The sequence below is a fragment of the Phascolarctos cinereus genome, unplaced genomic scaffold (assembly GCF_003287225.1).
Source record: "Phascolarctos cinereus isolate Bilbo 61053 unplaced genomic scaffold, phaCin_HiC Scaffold_5;HRSCAF=322, whole genome shotgun sequence".
In the NCBI taxonomy this organism is placed as follows: Eukaryota; Metazoa; Chordata; class Mammalia; order Diprotodontia; family Phascolarctidae; genus Phascolarctos; species Phascolarctos cinereus.
This window is the reverse complement of record NW_027555958.1, coordinates 109,625,807-109,645,020: the sequence shown is the minus strand read 5'-3', so window position 1 is coordinate 109,645,020 and position 19,214 is coordinate 109,625,807. Positions and strand designations below refer to the sequence as shown.

Genomic DNA, 19,214 nt, shown 5'->3' with positions numbered 1-19,214 from the left:
TCATTTAATCTACTGGGGGCCTCAGTTCTGTCATCTGTAAAATGAAAGAGTTGGAATCTGGGAGAAACACCATATATTGTTCACCTCATTAAACTGTATTCCTGAAAAAAAAATTTTTTTTCTATTTCAAAATAGTTTCATGCATTCTGAAGGTTTGGTTTTTAGAAGCTAGCAAATATCTAACATCTGATCATGGGAACTGAAAAACTTGGCCTCGTCTTTACTGTTTTGCTCAGGATAATAGAATAGAATGCAGTAGAATGTAAGCTCCCCAAAGAACACTTTTGTTTTTTTCCCTGCATCCCTAACACATAGCAAGAGCTTAATTAAAAAGTGCTTTTTGAATTGAATGAATATTATCAGTTTACTAGAGAACGTGGGCTTTCCAAGGATAAAAATGGAAAGAAATACTAGAGATTTACCAGTTTTATACAAGTCTCAGTGATTAATGGAAGTGCCATGGCAGAAAAGTGTGCATTTGACATAGACGCTAGGAAATCTCCACCATTCTCATTACTCATGAATTATTTTCTTCCAAACAACCAATAGCACCTGATAATGAAATGCATTTACTTTGGCATGTTAACTTTAGAAAGGTACATTTGCGTAAATGATTATAGCTTTCAGGCTAAATGGTACCTTAGAAGTCATTGAGTCTAATACCTTCATTTTAGATAGGAAGAAAACTGACACCCAGAGAGATCAAATGAATGCACAAGGTCACTTAAGTAGTAAATACCATTGCCAAGATTTGAACCTCAGTTATATGGTCATATAATTAGTACAGTAAAGGATTTTATATGTCATCTGGTCTAACCCTCTCCCCCCCGTTTTTTTTTCTATAACTGAGAAATCTGAGGTCCAGCCAGGTTAAGTCACATGGGTTGGCAGTAAGTGGTATAGTGGGACTCTGAATCTTCCATTCATTCTACTGAACCACATTCATTCTGTAAGTTTATTTAAAAAGTACCAGTTTTCCTTTGTTTTCTTAGAGAAAAAAAATTTCTTGTGTTAATCTTATTATGGCATTGATACTTCTGTCATCCAGCTCACTTGTGACATTCCCCTCTCCTCATTTTCTCCCTGCTTCTACTGTTTAAATTTAGGGTATTGCTTTCTTCATATCTTATTGCTTATATTTGGAGGATCACATGGTGATGGTAAACTCAGGGGTCTGGAAGTAATCCTGAGGTTATGAATACAAAGGCCCCCTTTTTTTTTTTTGCAATCACATTTCTGGAGCATTCAGTACTCTGATATTCCCTTAGTGTATTCTTTAGTTTGGGTAATATTTGTAAAATGAAAACAAGATTTATTTTGGAGGTACTCATGGAAGTTACTTGAAAGTCCATTAATGATGGAACCAGTATAGTACCTTTGGGGTTCCAAACCTAAACTCTATTTTGATAATGCGTAATAGATAGTATAGATCAATGAATAAAAGTAGATTAATTCACTTTTTACTCCTTGAGATCAGAATCAAAAGATTTTAATCAGTTGATTTAAATGCTTGAGAAATAAGGCAGCTATAATTAAGGAATACATTTGGGCTAATACATTCTAGTTATTAATTCTGTTAAACTTGCTGTTCAGTTGTTTTTCAGTTGTGTGTGACTCTTCATGATCCCATTTGGGGTTTTCTTGGCAGAGATACTGGACTGGTTCTCTATTTCCTTCTCTAGTTCATTTTATAGATGAGGAAACTGAGGCAAACAGGTTTTAAGTAACTTTTGCAGGGTCACACAGACAGTGTCTGAGGCTGGGTTAGAACTCAGGTATTTCTGACTTCACGCCTGCTTTAGTTACTGTGCCACCTAGCTGTCCTATATTAAAGTATCATATGGTCATTATTAGTTAAATTAAACTGTGATATAGTTTAGTCTACAGTATCTTTTCTATGTGATATTGTGGTGGAGAGGCAAACATGGCTTGAGCCCCTGTCCTATTACTAGTTATATGCCCTTTGGCATTTTGCTTAACCTTGAATAGCCACTCCCTAAAATGATTATAATTATAATTAGATCTACTCCTCTGAGGTTCTTGTTAGTACCAAATGAAATTATATATGTAAAAGAACATTGAAAATTGTAAAGCCCTATGTAAGTGTTAGATATTATCTTTAGTCTACTTAATTGCTTTGTATTTTAAAATTTTATTGGCAACTTTATTTTTCCATTTATTGTTTTGCTTGTTTTAAAATATTTTAGCTATTTTCCCACTCTTTAGTAATTCTTTTTGCTGTTCTTTTTGAGACGTGTAGAGGGCTTGGCTTTCCTTGATCTTTTTATACCTGGGGAGGCAGCATGGTATAGTATAGAGGTCTCAAACATGAGACTTGCAGGAATGCACCCAAACATGCTTGAACCAGATTAAAATGTAATTGAGAAATATTTAACAAAACAAAAGTGCACTAGGACATAGATAATATTTACATGATTTTTATAATTCAGTATGTGGCTACAAAAATACTCATATATGGTTTAGTGGCCCCATTTCTTTTTGAGTTTGACACCACTGATGTAGTAAGTAATCCTGGATTTGCAATTAGGAAATTTAGGTTTGTTGAATTCCATTTCTGTCACTTAGTAACTGTTTTATCTTGGACAAGTCTCCAAATATTAGACAATTATTTTGGAGTTTAGATAGGTCCAAATAGTTCCAAATGACTAAATAGTCACTTAGTACAGCCTCCATATTTTACATGCCCTTACTCCCAACCTGGAATTCATAGGTGGCAGGTGAGTCCTTAAGGGGTAACTACTACTCCAGGTTTGAAGTCCTTTATGGGTCTCTGTTCTTAAAACTGCAGCTGATAGCTTCTATTGGTGTATTTACTACCACTACAATTACTGTGACTACTATAATTACTACTACTGCTATTATGAGCATCTATCATTTGTTAGTTTAAGGTTCACAAAGCACTTTGCCTATATTCTTTTATGTAATCTGAATGGCCAGTTCCTCTATACAAAGGCATTTACTAAGATGGAATAGTAAGAACTCCAGTTATAAAACACTCTTTCACAGATATTCAGCACATTAGTGAGAGGACTACATCCATAGAGGACGCTGGTAGTGAGGCACAAATGTGAGTGACCAAGGCAACTTATTCATGCCTTGCACTGCAGAATCCCAAGGTCCTCTTTCTATGGGTTCCTCTTGTTCTTGTGATCCAGTACTGGAGAAGAATAGGATTATCATTATTCATAGCCCATATACTTGGAACTCAACTAAGGAGAGATGTTTTCTTTACTTCCCAGATTGGGTCTTGAAATGACTTTTCACACAGAAGCACTAACTACCTTGTGAGTTAAATGGTCTTTAACCATTGTCTCCATTTTTTCCCCCTGTGTTTTGTGTACACATGGAGCCAGGGTTTACTTCTTACTTAAGTTTCTGCTTATATTTTTTCTGGCAGCCAAGGGTCTACAGATTAAATTCTTTCAATGGGTCCTTTAATAGGCAGTCTTAGTGCATGAATTATGGTCACTCATTGTAGCACTTTGAATGAGGGGTATTTGGCTAAATTCTAGGCATTTTAAAATGAAGAGACTTGACTAGTTTCAACAGATCAACTCCTACATTTGGAAACAAAGGTCCCTCTAAGTGAATGATTTCTATGATCAACTAATATCTGTATAAGAAAGGAGGTAAACAAGCCTTAATGTACCCAAATAAGATGGACTGAAGGATATTCTTTACAATTTGGCAGGAGATGGTAGAAGATGCCTCAGTCCTCCAAATGTGTGTGTAGATTGGGATGGTGGGTTTGGCTGCTCAAAAGATAGTGACTCAGCTTTTCTTTTGTATGTGAAAGACCTCATCTTTGACTCATGTTAAGCATACCATCACTTTTCAGGAGCAGTTCAGTGGCACAGTGGATAGAGTACTGAGTCTGGTGTTAAGAAGCTAAATTCAAATTCTGCCTTAGACATTTACTAGCTGTGTATGTACTAACTGGGAATGCCACTTAACCTCTGTCTACCTCAGGTTTCTTAACTGTAAAATGGGGATAATAAGAACACCTACCTCACAGGGTTGTGAGAATCAAATGAGACAATATAAAGCTCTCAGCACAGAACTTGGTATATAGTTGGTGCTTAATAATACTTGTTGTCCAGGATGGTGATTAGTGTAGAAAGAAAGATGTTATCTGTTTCCCATCTCAGTGACTTTGTACTGGCTGTTCCCATCCTAGAATCCGTTCCTTCTTAACTTCCACCTCTTAAAATCCCTAATTTCTTTTAGTATTTAGCTCAAATACTTTCATTTTCATGAAGCATTTTCTGATTCTTCTAGTTCAAATGACATCTCTCCTGTTACTTTGTGTCTTTTGTATATAGCTAGATGTAGACATGTCGCCTCCCCCATAGAATATACGCGTCTTGAGCACAAGAACTGTTACACTTTGGTTTTTGTATAATCAGCGCCTAGCAAAATTCCTGGAATATAAGGAAGTTCTTAATAAATATTTGTGATTGATTTATTTTCTCTTTTCTTAAATCTGTGCTTTGAGATTGTAATGGGTTGAGGGGAATAGGGAGTTTTTTTTTTTCTTGATGAGAGACAGATTTTATCTATGATCCTGTGTGTCATGAGTCTGGATGGACACTTAGGTATAAAGATATAATTGCAGAGACAGAAGGAGTTTTATTAAATGGATGAAAGAAAAAAAAAGACAATTAAAACTACATAGTTTTGCAGGACAGTAAGCTATTAATATGGGCAGGGAGCTCTATTGCTAATTGCTTAGCCATTGCTAGGAAGGTGGCCTTGAACTGGACCTCTGGGAAACTCCCCTTCGCAGGTGGTCATGAGCTCATACTAAGAAGAAAGGTGCCAAAGTTTCTGGTGATCTGAATTTCTAATCTAACTCTTAATTCTCCTGAACTAGTCTGCAGCTGCTATGTAGTCAATGTACATTGAGGGACTTCAGTATGTCATGTACTCTGATGTCTTACATCTATGAGACGCTTCAGTAGGCAGTTGCCTGGGTCTGGAACAGGTAGTCTCTAATACAGCATAGAGAAGAAGTACAAACCACAGGCTCTGGCTCTGGCTAGTGGACTTCCAGCTTTTTTTTTTTGTTGTTTATAATTAATAAAAATGTATTCAATTATAATGAAATTAATTAGCACCATGTAATTAATGTTATGGCTTTGCGTCTTTCATCAGTTTTTACTTATGCCCTTTATGTAGGTAATTGCATATGTTTAATCTTTTGAATTCAGCAGGCAAATTTTTGGACATGGAATGACGGCAGAGATTCATCTCTTCAGACGTCCTTCTTTGCATTGCTCAGGAAACCATTTCATTTATTGCTTATTTAAATAAATTCTAATCTTGTAATCTGGACAGGACAATCTGTATAAAATGGGCTTAGCATATGACATTTGAACAGTAGTCAAGAGTTTTCAGCGGTGGCTGGCTGTCTATTGTTTTTAAAGTGTTTTTTTTTCTTTTAAAGTTGTATTTACTTCCATGGGCCAGTTAGCATATGCCTTCTGTGATAGTCCAACTTTCCTGAAAAATAATTATTTACTAGCAGGTTGGCTTCTATTAGATCTTATGACTCATTACAACTCCGGAATTACTTTTTATAGTGCTGCTTACACTCCACTCTGTAAGCAAACCTGACATATGAAAATCTAGACAGGAAAAAAAGGATAAGTTTAATGGGATATTTGTTCTTCCTGTGAAGGAATTCCTCACATGTTTTATATAAGTATCATGATCTTTGAATCCTTTAAAAATTATTATTTTAAGAGGGCCAGGAATTCATTTATTCAACAGATATTTATTGAATACTTATCTTGTCTGTGTCAAATTGTCATAGTGAACAGAAAGCTGGCTTTGGAGTCTGAAAGAACTGTGTTCAGGTTTTCCTCTGACACATACTTGGCTATGTGAACCTGAGTTGAGCAAGGCATTTAGCCTGTTACTTAGCCAGGAACTCTCTAACACTTTTAGTTACAGAACAGGTGTGAGTTGGAAAAGGAGTTTCTGTAGTGAGAATTTTTCTGTATCAGTGAAACAATAGGTCTGATTCAATTATTCTCTTTCCTCCCCAACAAAAAACAAAACCAATCCAAACTTGAGGGGAGAAGACATTTTCACATAGTATAATGCTAGGATAGTTGGTGCTATTAGCTAAAGTTAGAGTAAGCCAGATGGAGGAATAGGCTTTGGATAGAAGACATTGAGTTGAATTTCATGTGCTGGCAACATTTCCAGATGGAGATGTTCAGCAGTCAAGATGGATCTGTGATCTTATCATTGTGGATTTTCCTTTCTAGCTTGTTACACTGATTAGATCATTTTAAGCCTAGGGGTTGGGCTCTTTGCCTAAACATATTTATATCTATCTGTAATTAACCTCTGGCCTCTTTTTGATTGAGGCGAAAGTCAGGGTACTAGAAATGTTTGGGTAATAAAGCAATAGCCTATATTTATAGTGCCTGTATTTAGACATGTGGGGGGAGGAGAAGGTGGGGAAACAGTTTTCTCTCAGTCCTTGAGTAGGTGAGTACATTGGCAGTGTCAGTCCTGGGCTTATGCTTTGAGGTGCCTGTAGAGGTCATGTCCCTCCATACCACCTTTTCTGTTATCGCTCAGTCTTACCATGTCTTTCCTCTTTTGTTGGTTGTCCATGGGCTGCTGGTTCTTGGCTCAACTGTATCTAACACTGATCCATTCTGTCTGCTTCAGTCCTTCAGAATGCCTTTTTGGTTCTGTGATCCCATTGGTATTGAATCATATTTGGCATTCGGTGTACCTTTACCTATGAGGTAATTACCTCTGAGGTATCTCTAATCCTCCACAAAATAAATGGAAACATTATTGATATTTTAGACCAAGAAACCAGTGAACTGAAATGATGTAATCCTCTCCACGAAATAAATGGAAACGTTATTGACATTTCAGACCAAGAAACGAATGGATTGAAATGATTTATCCACAATGGGGAGAGAATTTACATTTTGTCTTTTACTATCTGGCAAATCATGGAAATATCTCACCTCTTATTGATAATTGAACTTTGGTTGCATGACTGATAAAGGTACTGTCTTTAAAGTTAATATACCTAACTATTCTTATTGGTTGTTATGCTTATTAACAGTGGAAAGAGTGTTGGAAGTATTATTTAACTCTTCAGGACATCTCCTGAATATATGCCATTCTTATCACTTGTTAGAGCCACCAGCGTCGGTTAGGGCCTCTTCAGGTCTCCTTTGGACTATGGCAGGTGTCTCCTTTTTGGTCTCCATACCTCGAACCTCTGCTCATGCCATTCCATCTCACCACCCCATAGGTGCCAAATTGATTTTCTCAAAATACAGGACTGAACATGTCTCCTCTCTACTCAACAAACTTCACTGACTCCTAATTGCCTTTAGCATCGAACGTAAATTCCTCTGTTTGGCATTCAGAGCTCTTGACAAAACTGGCCCTCTCCTACCTTTCCAGTCTTCTCATGTTTTACACCTCTCCCTCTTATTCTGTGCTCTCTCTAACCATGCTGGCCTAGATGTTGCTCTTCACATAGACATTCCACCTCCTGTCCCTCTGCCCTGATTGTCTTTTATGCTTGTGATTCTCTCCCTGCATGCCTGCTTCCTCCAAGACTCCTTTTCATGGAGCCTTTCTAGTTCCCTCTCTGCTAGCACTTCCCTTCCATTCCTCCTTCTCAAGCTACCTGGTATTCAGTTTGCATAAATTCTGTATATACAGCGAGGTGAGAGACAGGGTGGAATAGTGGATAGTGTTAAGGTAGAAAAGTAATCTACCAACGATGAATTTGGCTCAGAAATAAGTTCGGTTTCAGGGAAGAAGTCCACAGGAGACATTTCTCCCTTGACAAATAAGTTTCACGCAGGTTTTTTTTGTACATCCACACAGATGTGGAAAGTGTTACCAGTTTAGACCAGTTTGTAGCTTGTTGAAAGGGCTAGGGACTGGGTGTCTTCAAAGGAAGGGAACATCAAAGAAGGCACAGCTGCCCTTACCTGCTGGAACTACTCATATTCTTGTTGCCAGCCAGGCCTGCCGTAGTCAGGACAAAGAGCGTCTGTAAACAGGTGTAAGACAACACCTGCTGCCTCCTCAGAGTAAGCTTACTGCTCAGTTAAGAATGAGAGCTTTTTACATCTCTATCCGTGGAAAGACTCTGACTTGCTTTCTTCTGGGTTACAATATGAGCTTCTTGAGGGCAGAGGCTATATTTTTGCCTTTTGTTTTTTGTAATCACAGGTCTCTGCACAGTGCATGGCACATAATAAGCCATAAATATTTGTTGTTGGGCTTGCTGTTGAGGCCAGTAAGGCCTGGGTTCAAGTCTAGCACATAATAACCAAGTATTGTTGTTGTTGTTGTTGTTGTTGTTGTTGTTGTTGTTGTTGTTGGTTTTGCTGTTGAAGCCAGCAAGGAAGGGCTGGGTTCAAATCTTACTTTGGTCATATGCTAGCTGTGTGACCCTGGGCAAGTCACTTAACTTCTTACTGTTCCAGTCAGTTCTGTAAGACTGTAAATTGCAGGGATCCATGTTGCTGTTATTTCATCTGATAGTTTTACAAGGTATATATTTATCTGACTTTGTGAATTGTGAAATGACACACCCAGTACCTTTCTATATCCCCCCCCCCCACGCACACACACATATACATGTACATGCTGTTTTCCTATTAGAAGGTAAATTCATTGAGGATAAGGGACTGTGTGCCTTGTACATGGTAAGCCTTTAATAATTGTTTGTTGATTGATTGATTTTGGCTCAGAGGCTCTGGGTTCAAATTCTGGCTTTTGCTATTTACTAGCTATGTGTCATTTAACCAAATCATTTAGCTTTTTTGGTCCTCAGTTTCCTTATCTGTGAAATGACTAGGTGACTTCCAAGGTTCCTTCCAGCTCTCAATGTATTCTATAATCCTATGATCCTGTCCTATTTTAGGCTGTGCTCTATTGAGAGTATATACTTTGGACCTGTGTCCACATCCAGAACTACACAGTTTCTGTGGATGGGTTGGGACTGTTTTTTTCCTTTTCCTGTTGGCATGTCATTGTTTATTTGACTGTATTTTATGAGACCATTTCTGTGAAAACTAGAATCTCAGTGTTTTGCTTTCCAGAAGAAGTTACAACCAAGAATTTTAGAGCTGGAAGGAAACATTAGAAGTCATTTAGTTAAGTCTCTTCATTTTGACATAACAGGAAACTGAAGACTGTAGGAGCTACATAATTTGTTTCAAGGTAATACAACTAGCTGATGACACAATTGGGACTGGAATTTGGGTCTCTTACCTCTTGGTTTTCCATTTCAGCATTTCAACAGCTGCTGTATTTTATTACTTGACAATGTTAGTTCCTTTAGATTATATTGAGTGCAAATCCACATTCCCTTAGATGGTTAAATAGATATATGTAAGTCACTTGTTTCTGATGAATTATACAATAGTAACAATCCATGTTGTATTCATCCATAGCATGAATTCAAGTAACTTTTTAAAGTGTTGGAATAAGTCACCAATTATTAGAGAAATGCAATACAAAACAACTCTGAAGTTGTGTACCTTACATGTATCAGGTATGGCAAAAGAAAATGACTATGGGAAAAGGGGCTATGGGAAAACAGGCACAGTGGTAATCTGTTGGTAGAACAAAAAACTGGTAGAGCCGTTCTGGAAAGCAGTTTGGAAATAGACCCAGAAAATCCAACTGTATCAGTAGTAGGCATATATCCCAAAGAGATGAAAGAAAGAGGAAAAGGACCCCACATACCAGATATTTATAGCTGCTCTTTTCATACTGGCAAAGAACTGGAAATGAAGGGAATGCCCACCTATTGGGAAATAGCTGACAAAATATAGCATATGAATGTAATGGAATCCTATTTTGCCATAAGAAACATCAAAATGGACAGTTTTAGAGCTAACTGGAAAGGCCTGTAAAACAATTTAGAATAAAGTGAGCAGAAAAAGGAGAACAGTTTATATGACAGCAACATTATGAAGAACAATAACTATAAAATGCTGATCCGAGTCACTGCAATGATAAATCGTAAGTCCAGGGGACTGAGGAGGAAACACAATATCTACCTCCTCCAGACAAGTGATGAACTTAAAATTCAGAATGAGATATACATTTTTGGACATGACCAGTGTGCAAGTTTGTTTTTGCTGGACTATGATTATTTGTTATGATTTTTAAAAAATTGTTCAGTTGTAGTAGTGGTAGAGAGAATAGGAAAGATGATAAATAATTGTAAAAATAAATGATTTAAAAAATGTTTGGGGCTAGGTCAGGATGTATAGATCTCTTAATTTCTCCATTTATTTACTTGGAAACTTCAAGTTTCTGTTCTCTCTCTCATTGACCTTCATGCTAGTCATTAATCAGTTGCTTGATGAAGCAAGTGTGACCTCTTGAACTCTTAACTTATTTAGAGACTTAATAATGTTCAGAATAGAATGAAGTTACCCAACTGAATCACAGACTTAGCAAGTATTCTAGCTTCTTGTCTTTGGTCCTGCAAAATCAGCGACTCCTAACTACTTGTATATATTCAAAAATTTACTTATGATTATTTACTTAGAAATTTGATGTTTATAAAATATATGCTTAAAAAATACAGAAACTGGCACTTTGAAAATTCCATACAAATGTAATACATTATTTATTTTTATTTTTGGAAACATACAGTGGATAGTTTCTTGAAGTCCTACTCTGATGTTTCATTGTGGGGAGTTGGAAACCCTGGTTTCTGAAGGCCAATAGCTGAGGTGAGATTTGAACTCAACTCTTAAGAGTCCAGGTCCAGTGCTCTGTCTGTTGTACCAGCTGTTGTTGAGTCATTTCACTCATGTCTGACTCTTTATGACCCCATTTGGGATTTTCTTGGCAAAGATACCAGAGTGGTTTGATATTTCTTTCTCCATCTCATTTTACAGATGAGGAAACTGAGGCAAACAAGGTTAAGTGACTTGACCAAGGTCACACAGCTGGTGATTATCTGAGGCCACATTTGAACTCAGGAAGTGCCAGGTCTGGCACTCTAGCTAGTTGCCTTAAGCTCAGGCTAGCGATACCACCTTGGAGTACGTAGCTTTGAGCGTGGGCTCATACTGTCTTCATTTGAGGACCAGCCTAGCTAAATTGAGAGGAACTCAGCGCTGTGTCGTAAGGAGATAGATCTTTGAGTCACAGAAATTTTCAGAGAATTTATTAAGTCACAGAGGGGTATAATTATTACACAGTTATTGCACTGGAAGTCAGGGCCAGTGGGGACAGCACGAACAGCTGCCGGTTCTCCTGCAAGTCAGTCCGGCCCACTGGTTGACTCAGCTTTTCCTCTTTTGATTGGTCATGCTCAGACATGTCAGGAGGCAGCTATCTTGGGGAGCTAAGTCCTGAGTCAGTCCTTACCACCCCAGCTGGAGTAACATTTTCAACATTGTCACCTACTGTCTTTTTCTGTTTTTAGGAACTGTGCCCCCTGTCTGATTTAAAAGATGTTTTCCCATCTTTATCCAGGCAAATGTGCAATACCAAAATGTCTTCCAATACAGGTGGTGCCTTAAGCACCACTAAAAGGAGGTTTTATTCAATCTTGGCCAGTTTATTAAGTAAAAACAATTATATGATAAAAAGCAATAGCACATTGTCTTGTTCAGATGACCTTCTTAGAGATCTGTTTGGGGTACCAGCTTCTCTGTGAAAGAGCATAGGAGATTATATGCAGTGATGTCTAGAAACTTGATAGCACTTAGTCAACAAGAATTTGCTAGTTGAAATCTACAAATGAAACCAGGTGTCAGCTTGAAATCGGAAGTGGTCAAAAGGAGTCTATGCAAGAATTGCAGTAAGAGAAACCATAACCAAATTTGAATTCTAGAACAACTACCTCATCTAGAAGGCGAACACATATTGAAACAGAAGAAAATTCAGATGAGTTGCGTGGTGAAAGACACAGAAAATGGTATAAGTGAAATAGTATTTTCTTTACATTTGATGAAAGCTGTGCCCTATGTGTCATAAGTGAGATATGCTCTGAATGAAACAGTAGCAGTGACTCAATAGAAGTGGATTTTGATACTGGTGTATGAAGTGAAAATTCAGATGATTCCCTTTCAGACGAGTTCAGTGTTGAATTTGAAGTTGAGGCTGTTGATTCGGATATTATAGTCACAACAAAGAAGGACAAGAACTCACAAAGATGATGAGATACCAGGTAACTGGATATCAGGCAGAGGAGAGTGACACTAACTCATTTGATGAAGACCCTGAAATATCCTTAGCTGACCATTAGAAGTGTACTTCCTTTGATTAAAATGAACCCTCCACTTCTACCACATTGCCACAGATGCTGGGTTTTGTGAGAGATTTGGCTTCCTGAGGAGAAGAGTGGTGTCAGATAAAGGCAAAGTAGAAAGCCCCACACGAGGAGGAAGAGGGCTTTGACATTCCAGATGGGAAGCAAAATAAAATGAATGACCCTCAAGATTCACACGTTGAGGACAGTGATGAAAAAATAGTACAGACATTAGACTCCCAAGAAAGTGAGGATTATTTCCAGTCATTGACAACTAAAAGTATCATCTGTAGTAGTCAGAAAGATGCTGGAGAATTTGAGAGAGAAATTGAAGACAAATAAAAAAGTATAGAATCTATTCCTCTTCCTAGCACTGTAGATCCCTGTGTTATCTCTCTGAGCTGATGTATAAATGGTTGCATTGTCTGTGGAAGGACAGGACATCTTCTGACATGTTTTACATGTGCTAAGAAACTGAAAAAGAGAAATAACCTGTGTCTTGTCCAGTGTGCAGGTAGCCAATTCAAATGATTGTGTTAACTTATTTTCTCTAAATGTGATTTACTAAAAATGGAACCATGGAACTCTACATATGAAATGCTTAAGAATGTTCATATGTGGCTTGTGAAATATATTAAAATTTTTTTGTACTTTTTTCTGAGAAAATGAATATTTTAATCCATTTTAGTTATCTCTAATGCAGTTTGTTTTTTGGAAGGAATTTTTAAAATTCTCTTTCTTTGGGGAAAAAAGCATTTTGGTTACTATTCCATTTTTGCATTTTTTTAAAAATTAGTTTTCCTTTGTATTACTTATAAAGGCAGCAGGGTATAATGGATAGAATACTAGTCTGGAAAGATCTAGATACAGCTACCACATTGGGAACTGTAAACTTAATTGATCCTGGATAAATCATTCAACCTCTGTGTGCCTAAGTCAGTTCCTAAGACTTATCAGCCAGGTCAGATAGTTTGGAAGTGAGTCATAGACACTTATATTGGATATGTTGAAACTATATTACTGTTATTACTCCCATTTTACAGATGAGAAAACTGAGGTAGACAAAGGTTTAGGTGACTTGCCTGAGATCACATGGCTAGTAAGTGCCTGGGGTTGGTTGTTGAATTTAGGTCTTTACTGTGCCACCTATGTGCCTGCCTGGTGAGAGAATCTTCTGAGAGGTGAGAATTTTATAAACCAGAAAGATTACTTTGACTGGGTAGGAGAGAGGAAGACCTTATGAGGCTGTGGTTAGCACAAGTAAAACTTTTATGGTACCTGCGAAGCCAGGATTCCCAACAGACTGCTGCTGATTCTAAAGGAAGAAGCCCCTATGAATGGAAAGGCTTCTGTAGACTCTCATGTCAGCTGCTAAGTGGAGAGGTAAATGAATCCATGAGGACTCAGACCAGAGCTTTCCAGCTGTGATTCAAGGATGACTTTGTTGTAAACCCATCTTCTTCAGTATATGAGCCTGTAGAGCATTCAGCTAATTTGTGTATATAAGTGGGAATACTCCGTATTTACAGTTCAGTCTTGAGTCAATATTGTGCTGTTTGATTTATGTTTCTTAACTTGGTCTGTTAGAGGAGCTTTTATTCGATATTAAAGCTGAGCTCAGCTTCAGAGGTTCCTGGTATGTTCCAGGGTGGGGGTCAAATATGAACTTAAGATTATCCCAAATATCCCATGTTAACCCAAGTAATATATAATTCCAGAGGTGATGTGGCATATGTCTTGTATGTGGATTTCTTACGTAAAAAGATATTGTTTGCCTTGCATTTGCTTATATTAAAACAGTTTTTCTTTCCTTGAATATATAGTATGCATGATTTTTTTTTCTGGTGGGAGTAGAAGAGGGTATATAAATACTTGGGGTGATAGGGCCATGCCACACAGAAGCCCCTACTTAATAATTTAGTCTGAAACAGAATGCTTCAGTGACATCTGTTTCAGTTAATAAAATGTTTTAATTTAGTTAAATGGTTTAATGTAACATTCTCCAATATATATTGGCCTCAGAATACTTTTAGATTTGAAATCCATTGAGGGAACACATAAATAGTGGTCTAGGAGGTTGAAGGGCATTCTTTACTGCTGGAATGAAGGGAAGTGGAGCCTGAGGACATTTTGCAAAAAAGCAGAAGTACTAAATTTATTTTCATAGGAAAAAAATTGCCACAAGGACATTTTTTTTGATATACAGTTTTATATTTAACATGCGAGAGGAGAAAATATTGATAGTGTTTAAAATCACACGCAAAACGTCTGTTCGTATCACATAGACTACTTTGAGAAACACTCATTTAATCATATTCTATCAGTATGTCATTTGGTGGGATGCTGTTAAGGAAACAATTCCAACATGGCTTTCTATGTAGTTTGTGGAATATCACTGTCAACTTAAATTAAATCTGAAATATAACTGACTCAGGCTTTATAAAGAGAATGCTCAAAGTTCAGTTATGAAAGTGAGTCACAGTGCTTTAGTTCTAGCGGTTGAATTGACTGCAGGCTTTCATTGCGGGCTTTTAACATTTTGATGCTTGATAAAACTTAGTTTTCATGATGGGGGAGCTGTTATAAATTGGATATGTATTGTTCATTATTACTGATTTAATAACTTGGTTAGTGTCATCACCACTTTAGGGGAGAAATATTGTAGAGGTAGAAAAATTCATGCATTTGTAGACATTGTCTCCTTTAAACCTCACAACACAGTGAGGGAGATACCAGTGATGTTCCCATTTTACAGATTAGCACACTGAGACTAGATAAGTGAGCCACTTGCCAAGGTTCACAGTAACAAGGATCAGAGGAAGCATTCGAAACAGGACTTCCTGATTCCAAGTCTAGCACTAGCTTACTGCTTCCTTAGTGAAAGAAAATTCTTTACAGAAAATAATAAGTTGTCATTTCTTTCCTTGTGTTAATTCCATAATGTTATCTTTTTTTTATACTAATCTTTTGTTCTTCCTATATATAATTTAACTTCTCCTGCAGAGTGATTTTTAGAAAATCAAGATTCTTTCATCAGTAGGACATAGAAAAGAATAATCTTCAAATAAGCCAAACTTTTATTTAACTAACACAGAAAATTCATGGGAGGTTTCGGTACATATGCAGATGATTTATTATCTCCTTTCTTTCTCTGAATCAGCGTTAGTCAGTGATCGTCCTAAAGAGTTTGGAATTTTGGTCTCCCTGGGATGACAGATTCTTGGTTCTTTTGCGCTTTGGAAGATATTATCAGGTCTTCTGGAATGGAAAATTTATTATTATAGACTGTTGCTTCCAGGAAGGAATGATTTATTTGGTTAATTCTCTTATGTTGTTTTTCCTTGCCTTGTTAATTTATTTACTTTCTTCTTTGGCATAACGTGGCCTAGTGGAAAGAGTGTTGGAATCAGGGGAGACCCGAGTCTGGATCCTGTTTCTGATACTTATTGGATATTTAACTAGCCATGTGACCATAGGCGAGTAATTTATCTTCTCTGAGCCTCAATTTGCTCATATGCAAGATGGGAATAACAGATTTATTACCTGCATTCTAGTATTGTTTTGAGGATTAAATGAGGTAATATAGTTCGAACACTTTGTAAGTCTTAGATTGGCATATCAACATCCGCCATTAATGTTATTTAGGCCCTGGTTTTACAGTTTTTCTGTAAATGACTTAGGGAATAAAAGGCTTATATATATGATACTTTATTTTGTGGTATAAGTTAAAATTATCCTTTATTAATCAAAAATAAATAGATTTCTGGAGGATGTGGGTCTTCCTGTTTCCCAGACCCATGTGCAGTGCAGAGATTGTTTGGATAAGGTAACAATCATGCTTCCTTTGCTAGCCAAATACAAATTGTTCAAAGAAACAGAGGAAGGTAGTTCGTAATGTGAGGGGGGAAAAGAGGGGAGGACATCCCTCTTGTCTTGATCTTAAGTTTTCTCAGTGGTAAAATCAGAGGGTCCTTTCCAACCACAACTTTCAGGGACTTTGTGCATCTCCTTTAAGCCTTACTGAATCCAATTCATAACTTTTTGTTTTTATTCCAAATAGCATTCTCAGCACATAAGTGAGTGAAGTGAAACAAGGTATTTGTGGAGCTGTTTTTCACAGCACTACCATATTTCATCCCTCAGGTATCCTAGTTGTTGGATTCATAAAATATTTTCAACTCTACAGAATGATGTGGGGTCTGTCTTTCTACTTTATAAACACAAGAAGTAGAAGATTCTTCATTTTGCTATTATTTCTTCCATGTTGAAGCCTATACTTGATTCCCAGAGAAAGAAAACTGAAATTATTCCTGGAGTGGTGAGGATTTTGTTTTCTGGCTTCTAAGCAGCTTTAGCACGGGAGTGAGCATATTTGGATAAGCCAACGCCAGCCTCTGTCAGAAGCAGAGTGTGGCCAATGATTCTTTCTTGCTATTACAGCTATATCTACATTGACAGTTGCAGTGAGAAACTGCCCACCTGCTACTCTTCCTTGCCATTATGGGCCTAGACATTGTGAAAAATAATCCCTCAACAGCTCTGAAGTTAATGTACTACTTAATACTACCTGCAGCATTTTGAGGTGATAATTTTTCAAGCTGCCTGCCATGATTAGTAACTAGCAAGGTTTATAGGTAGGATAGATGTAGATGAGAAATGGGCAGCAGCTTAATCCTATCTATTTTCCTGTAAAGCAAAGATAATTCTTCTTTCCAGGATCTAGAGGCCAATGGGCCTGTTAGGATGAGCCAGGCTCTGTGAGAGTTTCCTTTATCAGGTCATCCCTTTAATTTCTTGTTTCGTAGCATGGGGATGAAATACTGACAAAACTTAGCATAGTATATGGACGGGAATGACATGAACTAATTGATTAGAAAAATCTATGTTGCTGATTGGGGATATCAGTAATGTTTAGGGAGTATCATTGACTTAGTTGTTTTGCTTTATTCCTCTTCTACCTTAGGAATTAAAAAACAAAGCCCTTGACCAAAAAGGGTGTAAATTATGAAACTGATAACAACACTGGATGAATATTATAGCAGGGTGGGGTGTTTGCATGCAAATACATGCAGAAATTCCAAAGTTGAATTTGTTGATTGTTAAATTTACTTTTTTTTGGGGGGGGGTGGAAGGTCTCAGTCTTCTTTATGTGATTTGGTGGAGGTAAATTAATCTTCCAGTTCCATCAGTTTGCAAGGTGATACAGTAGATAGTATGTTGGACTAGGAGTCAGGAAGACCTGAGTTGGAATCTTACCTCGGACACTTACTAGCTATATGATCCTGGGCAAAACATTTAATCTTTCTCAGGCTCAGTTGCTTCATCTGCAAAATAGGGATAGTAATATCCCCTACTTCCCAGGGTGGTTGTGAGGATCAAATGAAATAACACTTGCAGAAAGCTTTGCAAACTTTAAAGTGTTATATTAGTGCCAGCTATATATGTGTGTGTGTGTGTATGATATATAATAATACATATAATTTTTTAGTATCCACTGTTACTAAAAGGGGCAACTAGATATTGCAGTGGATAGAGCGCTGGGCCTGGAGTCAGGAAAATTCCTCTTCTTGAGTTCAAATCTATCCTCAGACACTTACTAGCTCTGTGATCCTGGACAAATCACTTAACCCTGTTTGCCTCAGTTTACTGTAAAATGAACTGGAGAAGGAAATGGCAAAACACTCCAGTATTTTGCCAAGAAAACTCCCAATGGGAGCATAAAGAGTCAGACAGCTGAAAATTGACTAAACAACAACAAAAGTATCCACTACCTTTTGGGGTGAAGTATCCTATGACCTTTTTGGTTGTAAGTGAAAAGTGTAATGCTAATCTTCATTTTGCATGTGGACAAATAACAATGATCCATTGTAGCACAAGAAAACTTCTAAAGGCTTCACTTCAAAAAATAACTGGTTAGTCTGGCTATTTTTCAAAACTATGTGGAATAATGGGAGAAAAGTCATTAAATTGCTTATGCTTTGTCCCAGAGACTTCACTGCTGGGCATACACCTTTAAGCAGAAGGATCCTTTGTATACTGAAATATTGGTAACAGCACTTGGGCTGTAACAAAAAACCACAAGCAAAGTGAGTATACACTAATTGTGTGGTACAGCTGAATAAATCCCCCCTTCCCACTTAATAGTATTTTATTTTTTTCAATTACACGTAAAGATAATTTTCAGCATTCGTGTTTATAAGATTTTGAGTTACAGAATTTTTTCTCCTTTCCCTTCCCCCTCCCCAAGATGGCAAGCCATCTGATATAGGCTATACATGTACAATCACATTAAACATACTTTCACATAATAGTCATGTTGTGAAAGAAGAATCAGAACAACAGGGAAAACCCACGAGAAAGAAAAAACAAAACAAAACAAGAGAATAGTATGTTTTGATCTGCATTCATACTCCATAGTTATTTCTCTGGATGTGGATAGCATTTTCTGTTATGAATGTTTTTGGAATCGTCTTAGATCATTGTAGTCCTGAAAAGAGTTGTCTGTCAAAGTTGGTTATTGCACAGTATTGCTGTTACTGTGTGCAATGTTCTTCTCACCTCATTCAGCATCAATTCACGTAAGTCCTTCCAGGTTTTTTTCTGAAATCCTCCTGCTCATCATTTCTTATAGCACAATAGTATCCCATTACATTCACATACTGCAGCTTGTTCAGCCATTCCCCAGGTGATGGGCATCCCCTCAATTTCTGATTCTTTGTCACCACAATAAGAGCTGTATAGCTGAACAATCTGTTATCTGAATGTAGTAGAATATTATGATGTTATAAAAAATGTTGCATTTGAGGAATTTAGAGAAACATGGGGAATCTTGTATGAACTGATGCAGAATGAATTAAGGAGAAACAGTAGTATAATATGTACAGTAACTACAACAATACAATTAAAAAGA

General features: G+C 37.2%; 1 protein-coding gene and 1 pseudogene across 1 annotated transcript in view; both read left to right on the top strand.

Moving 5' to 3' along the window:
- The window catches only part of UTRN (utrophin), a 526,271-nt gene that overhangs the window by 14,082 nt on the left and 492,975 nt on the right, over positions 1–19,214 (top strand).
- Positions 11,531–12,858, top strand: LOC110198280 (E3 ubiquitin-protein ligase Mdm2 pseudogene; annotated as a pseudogene).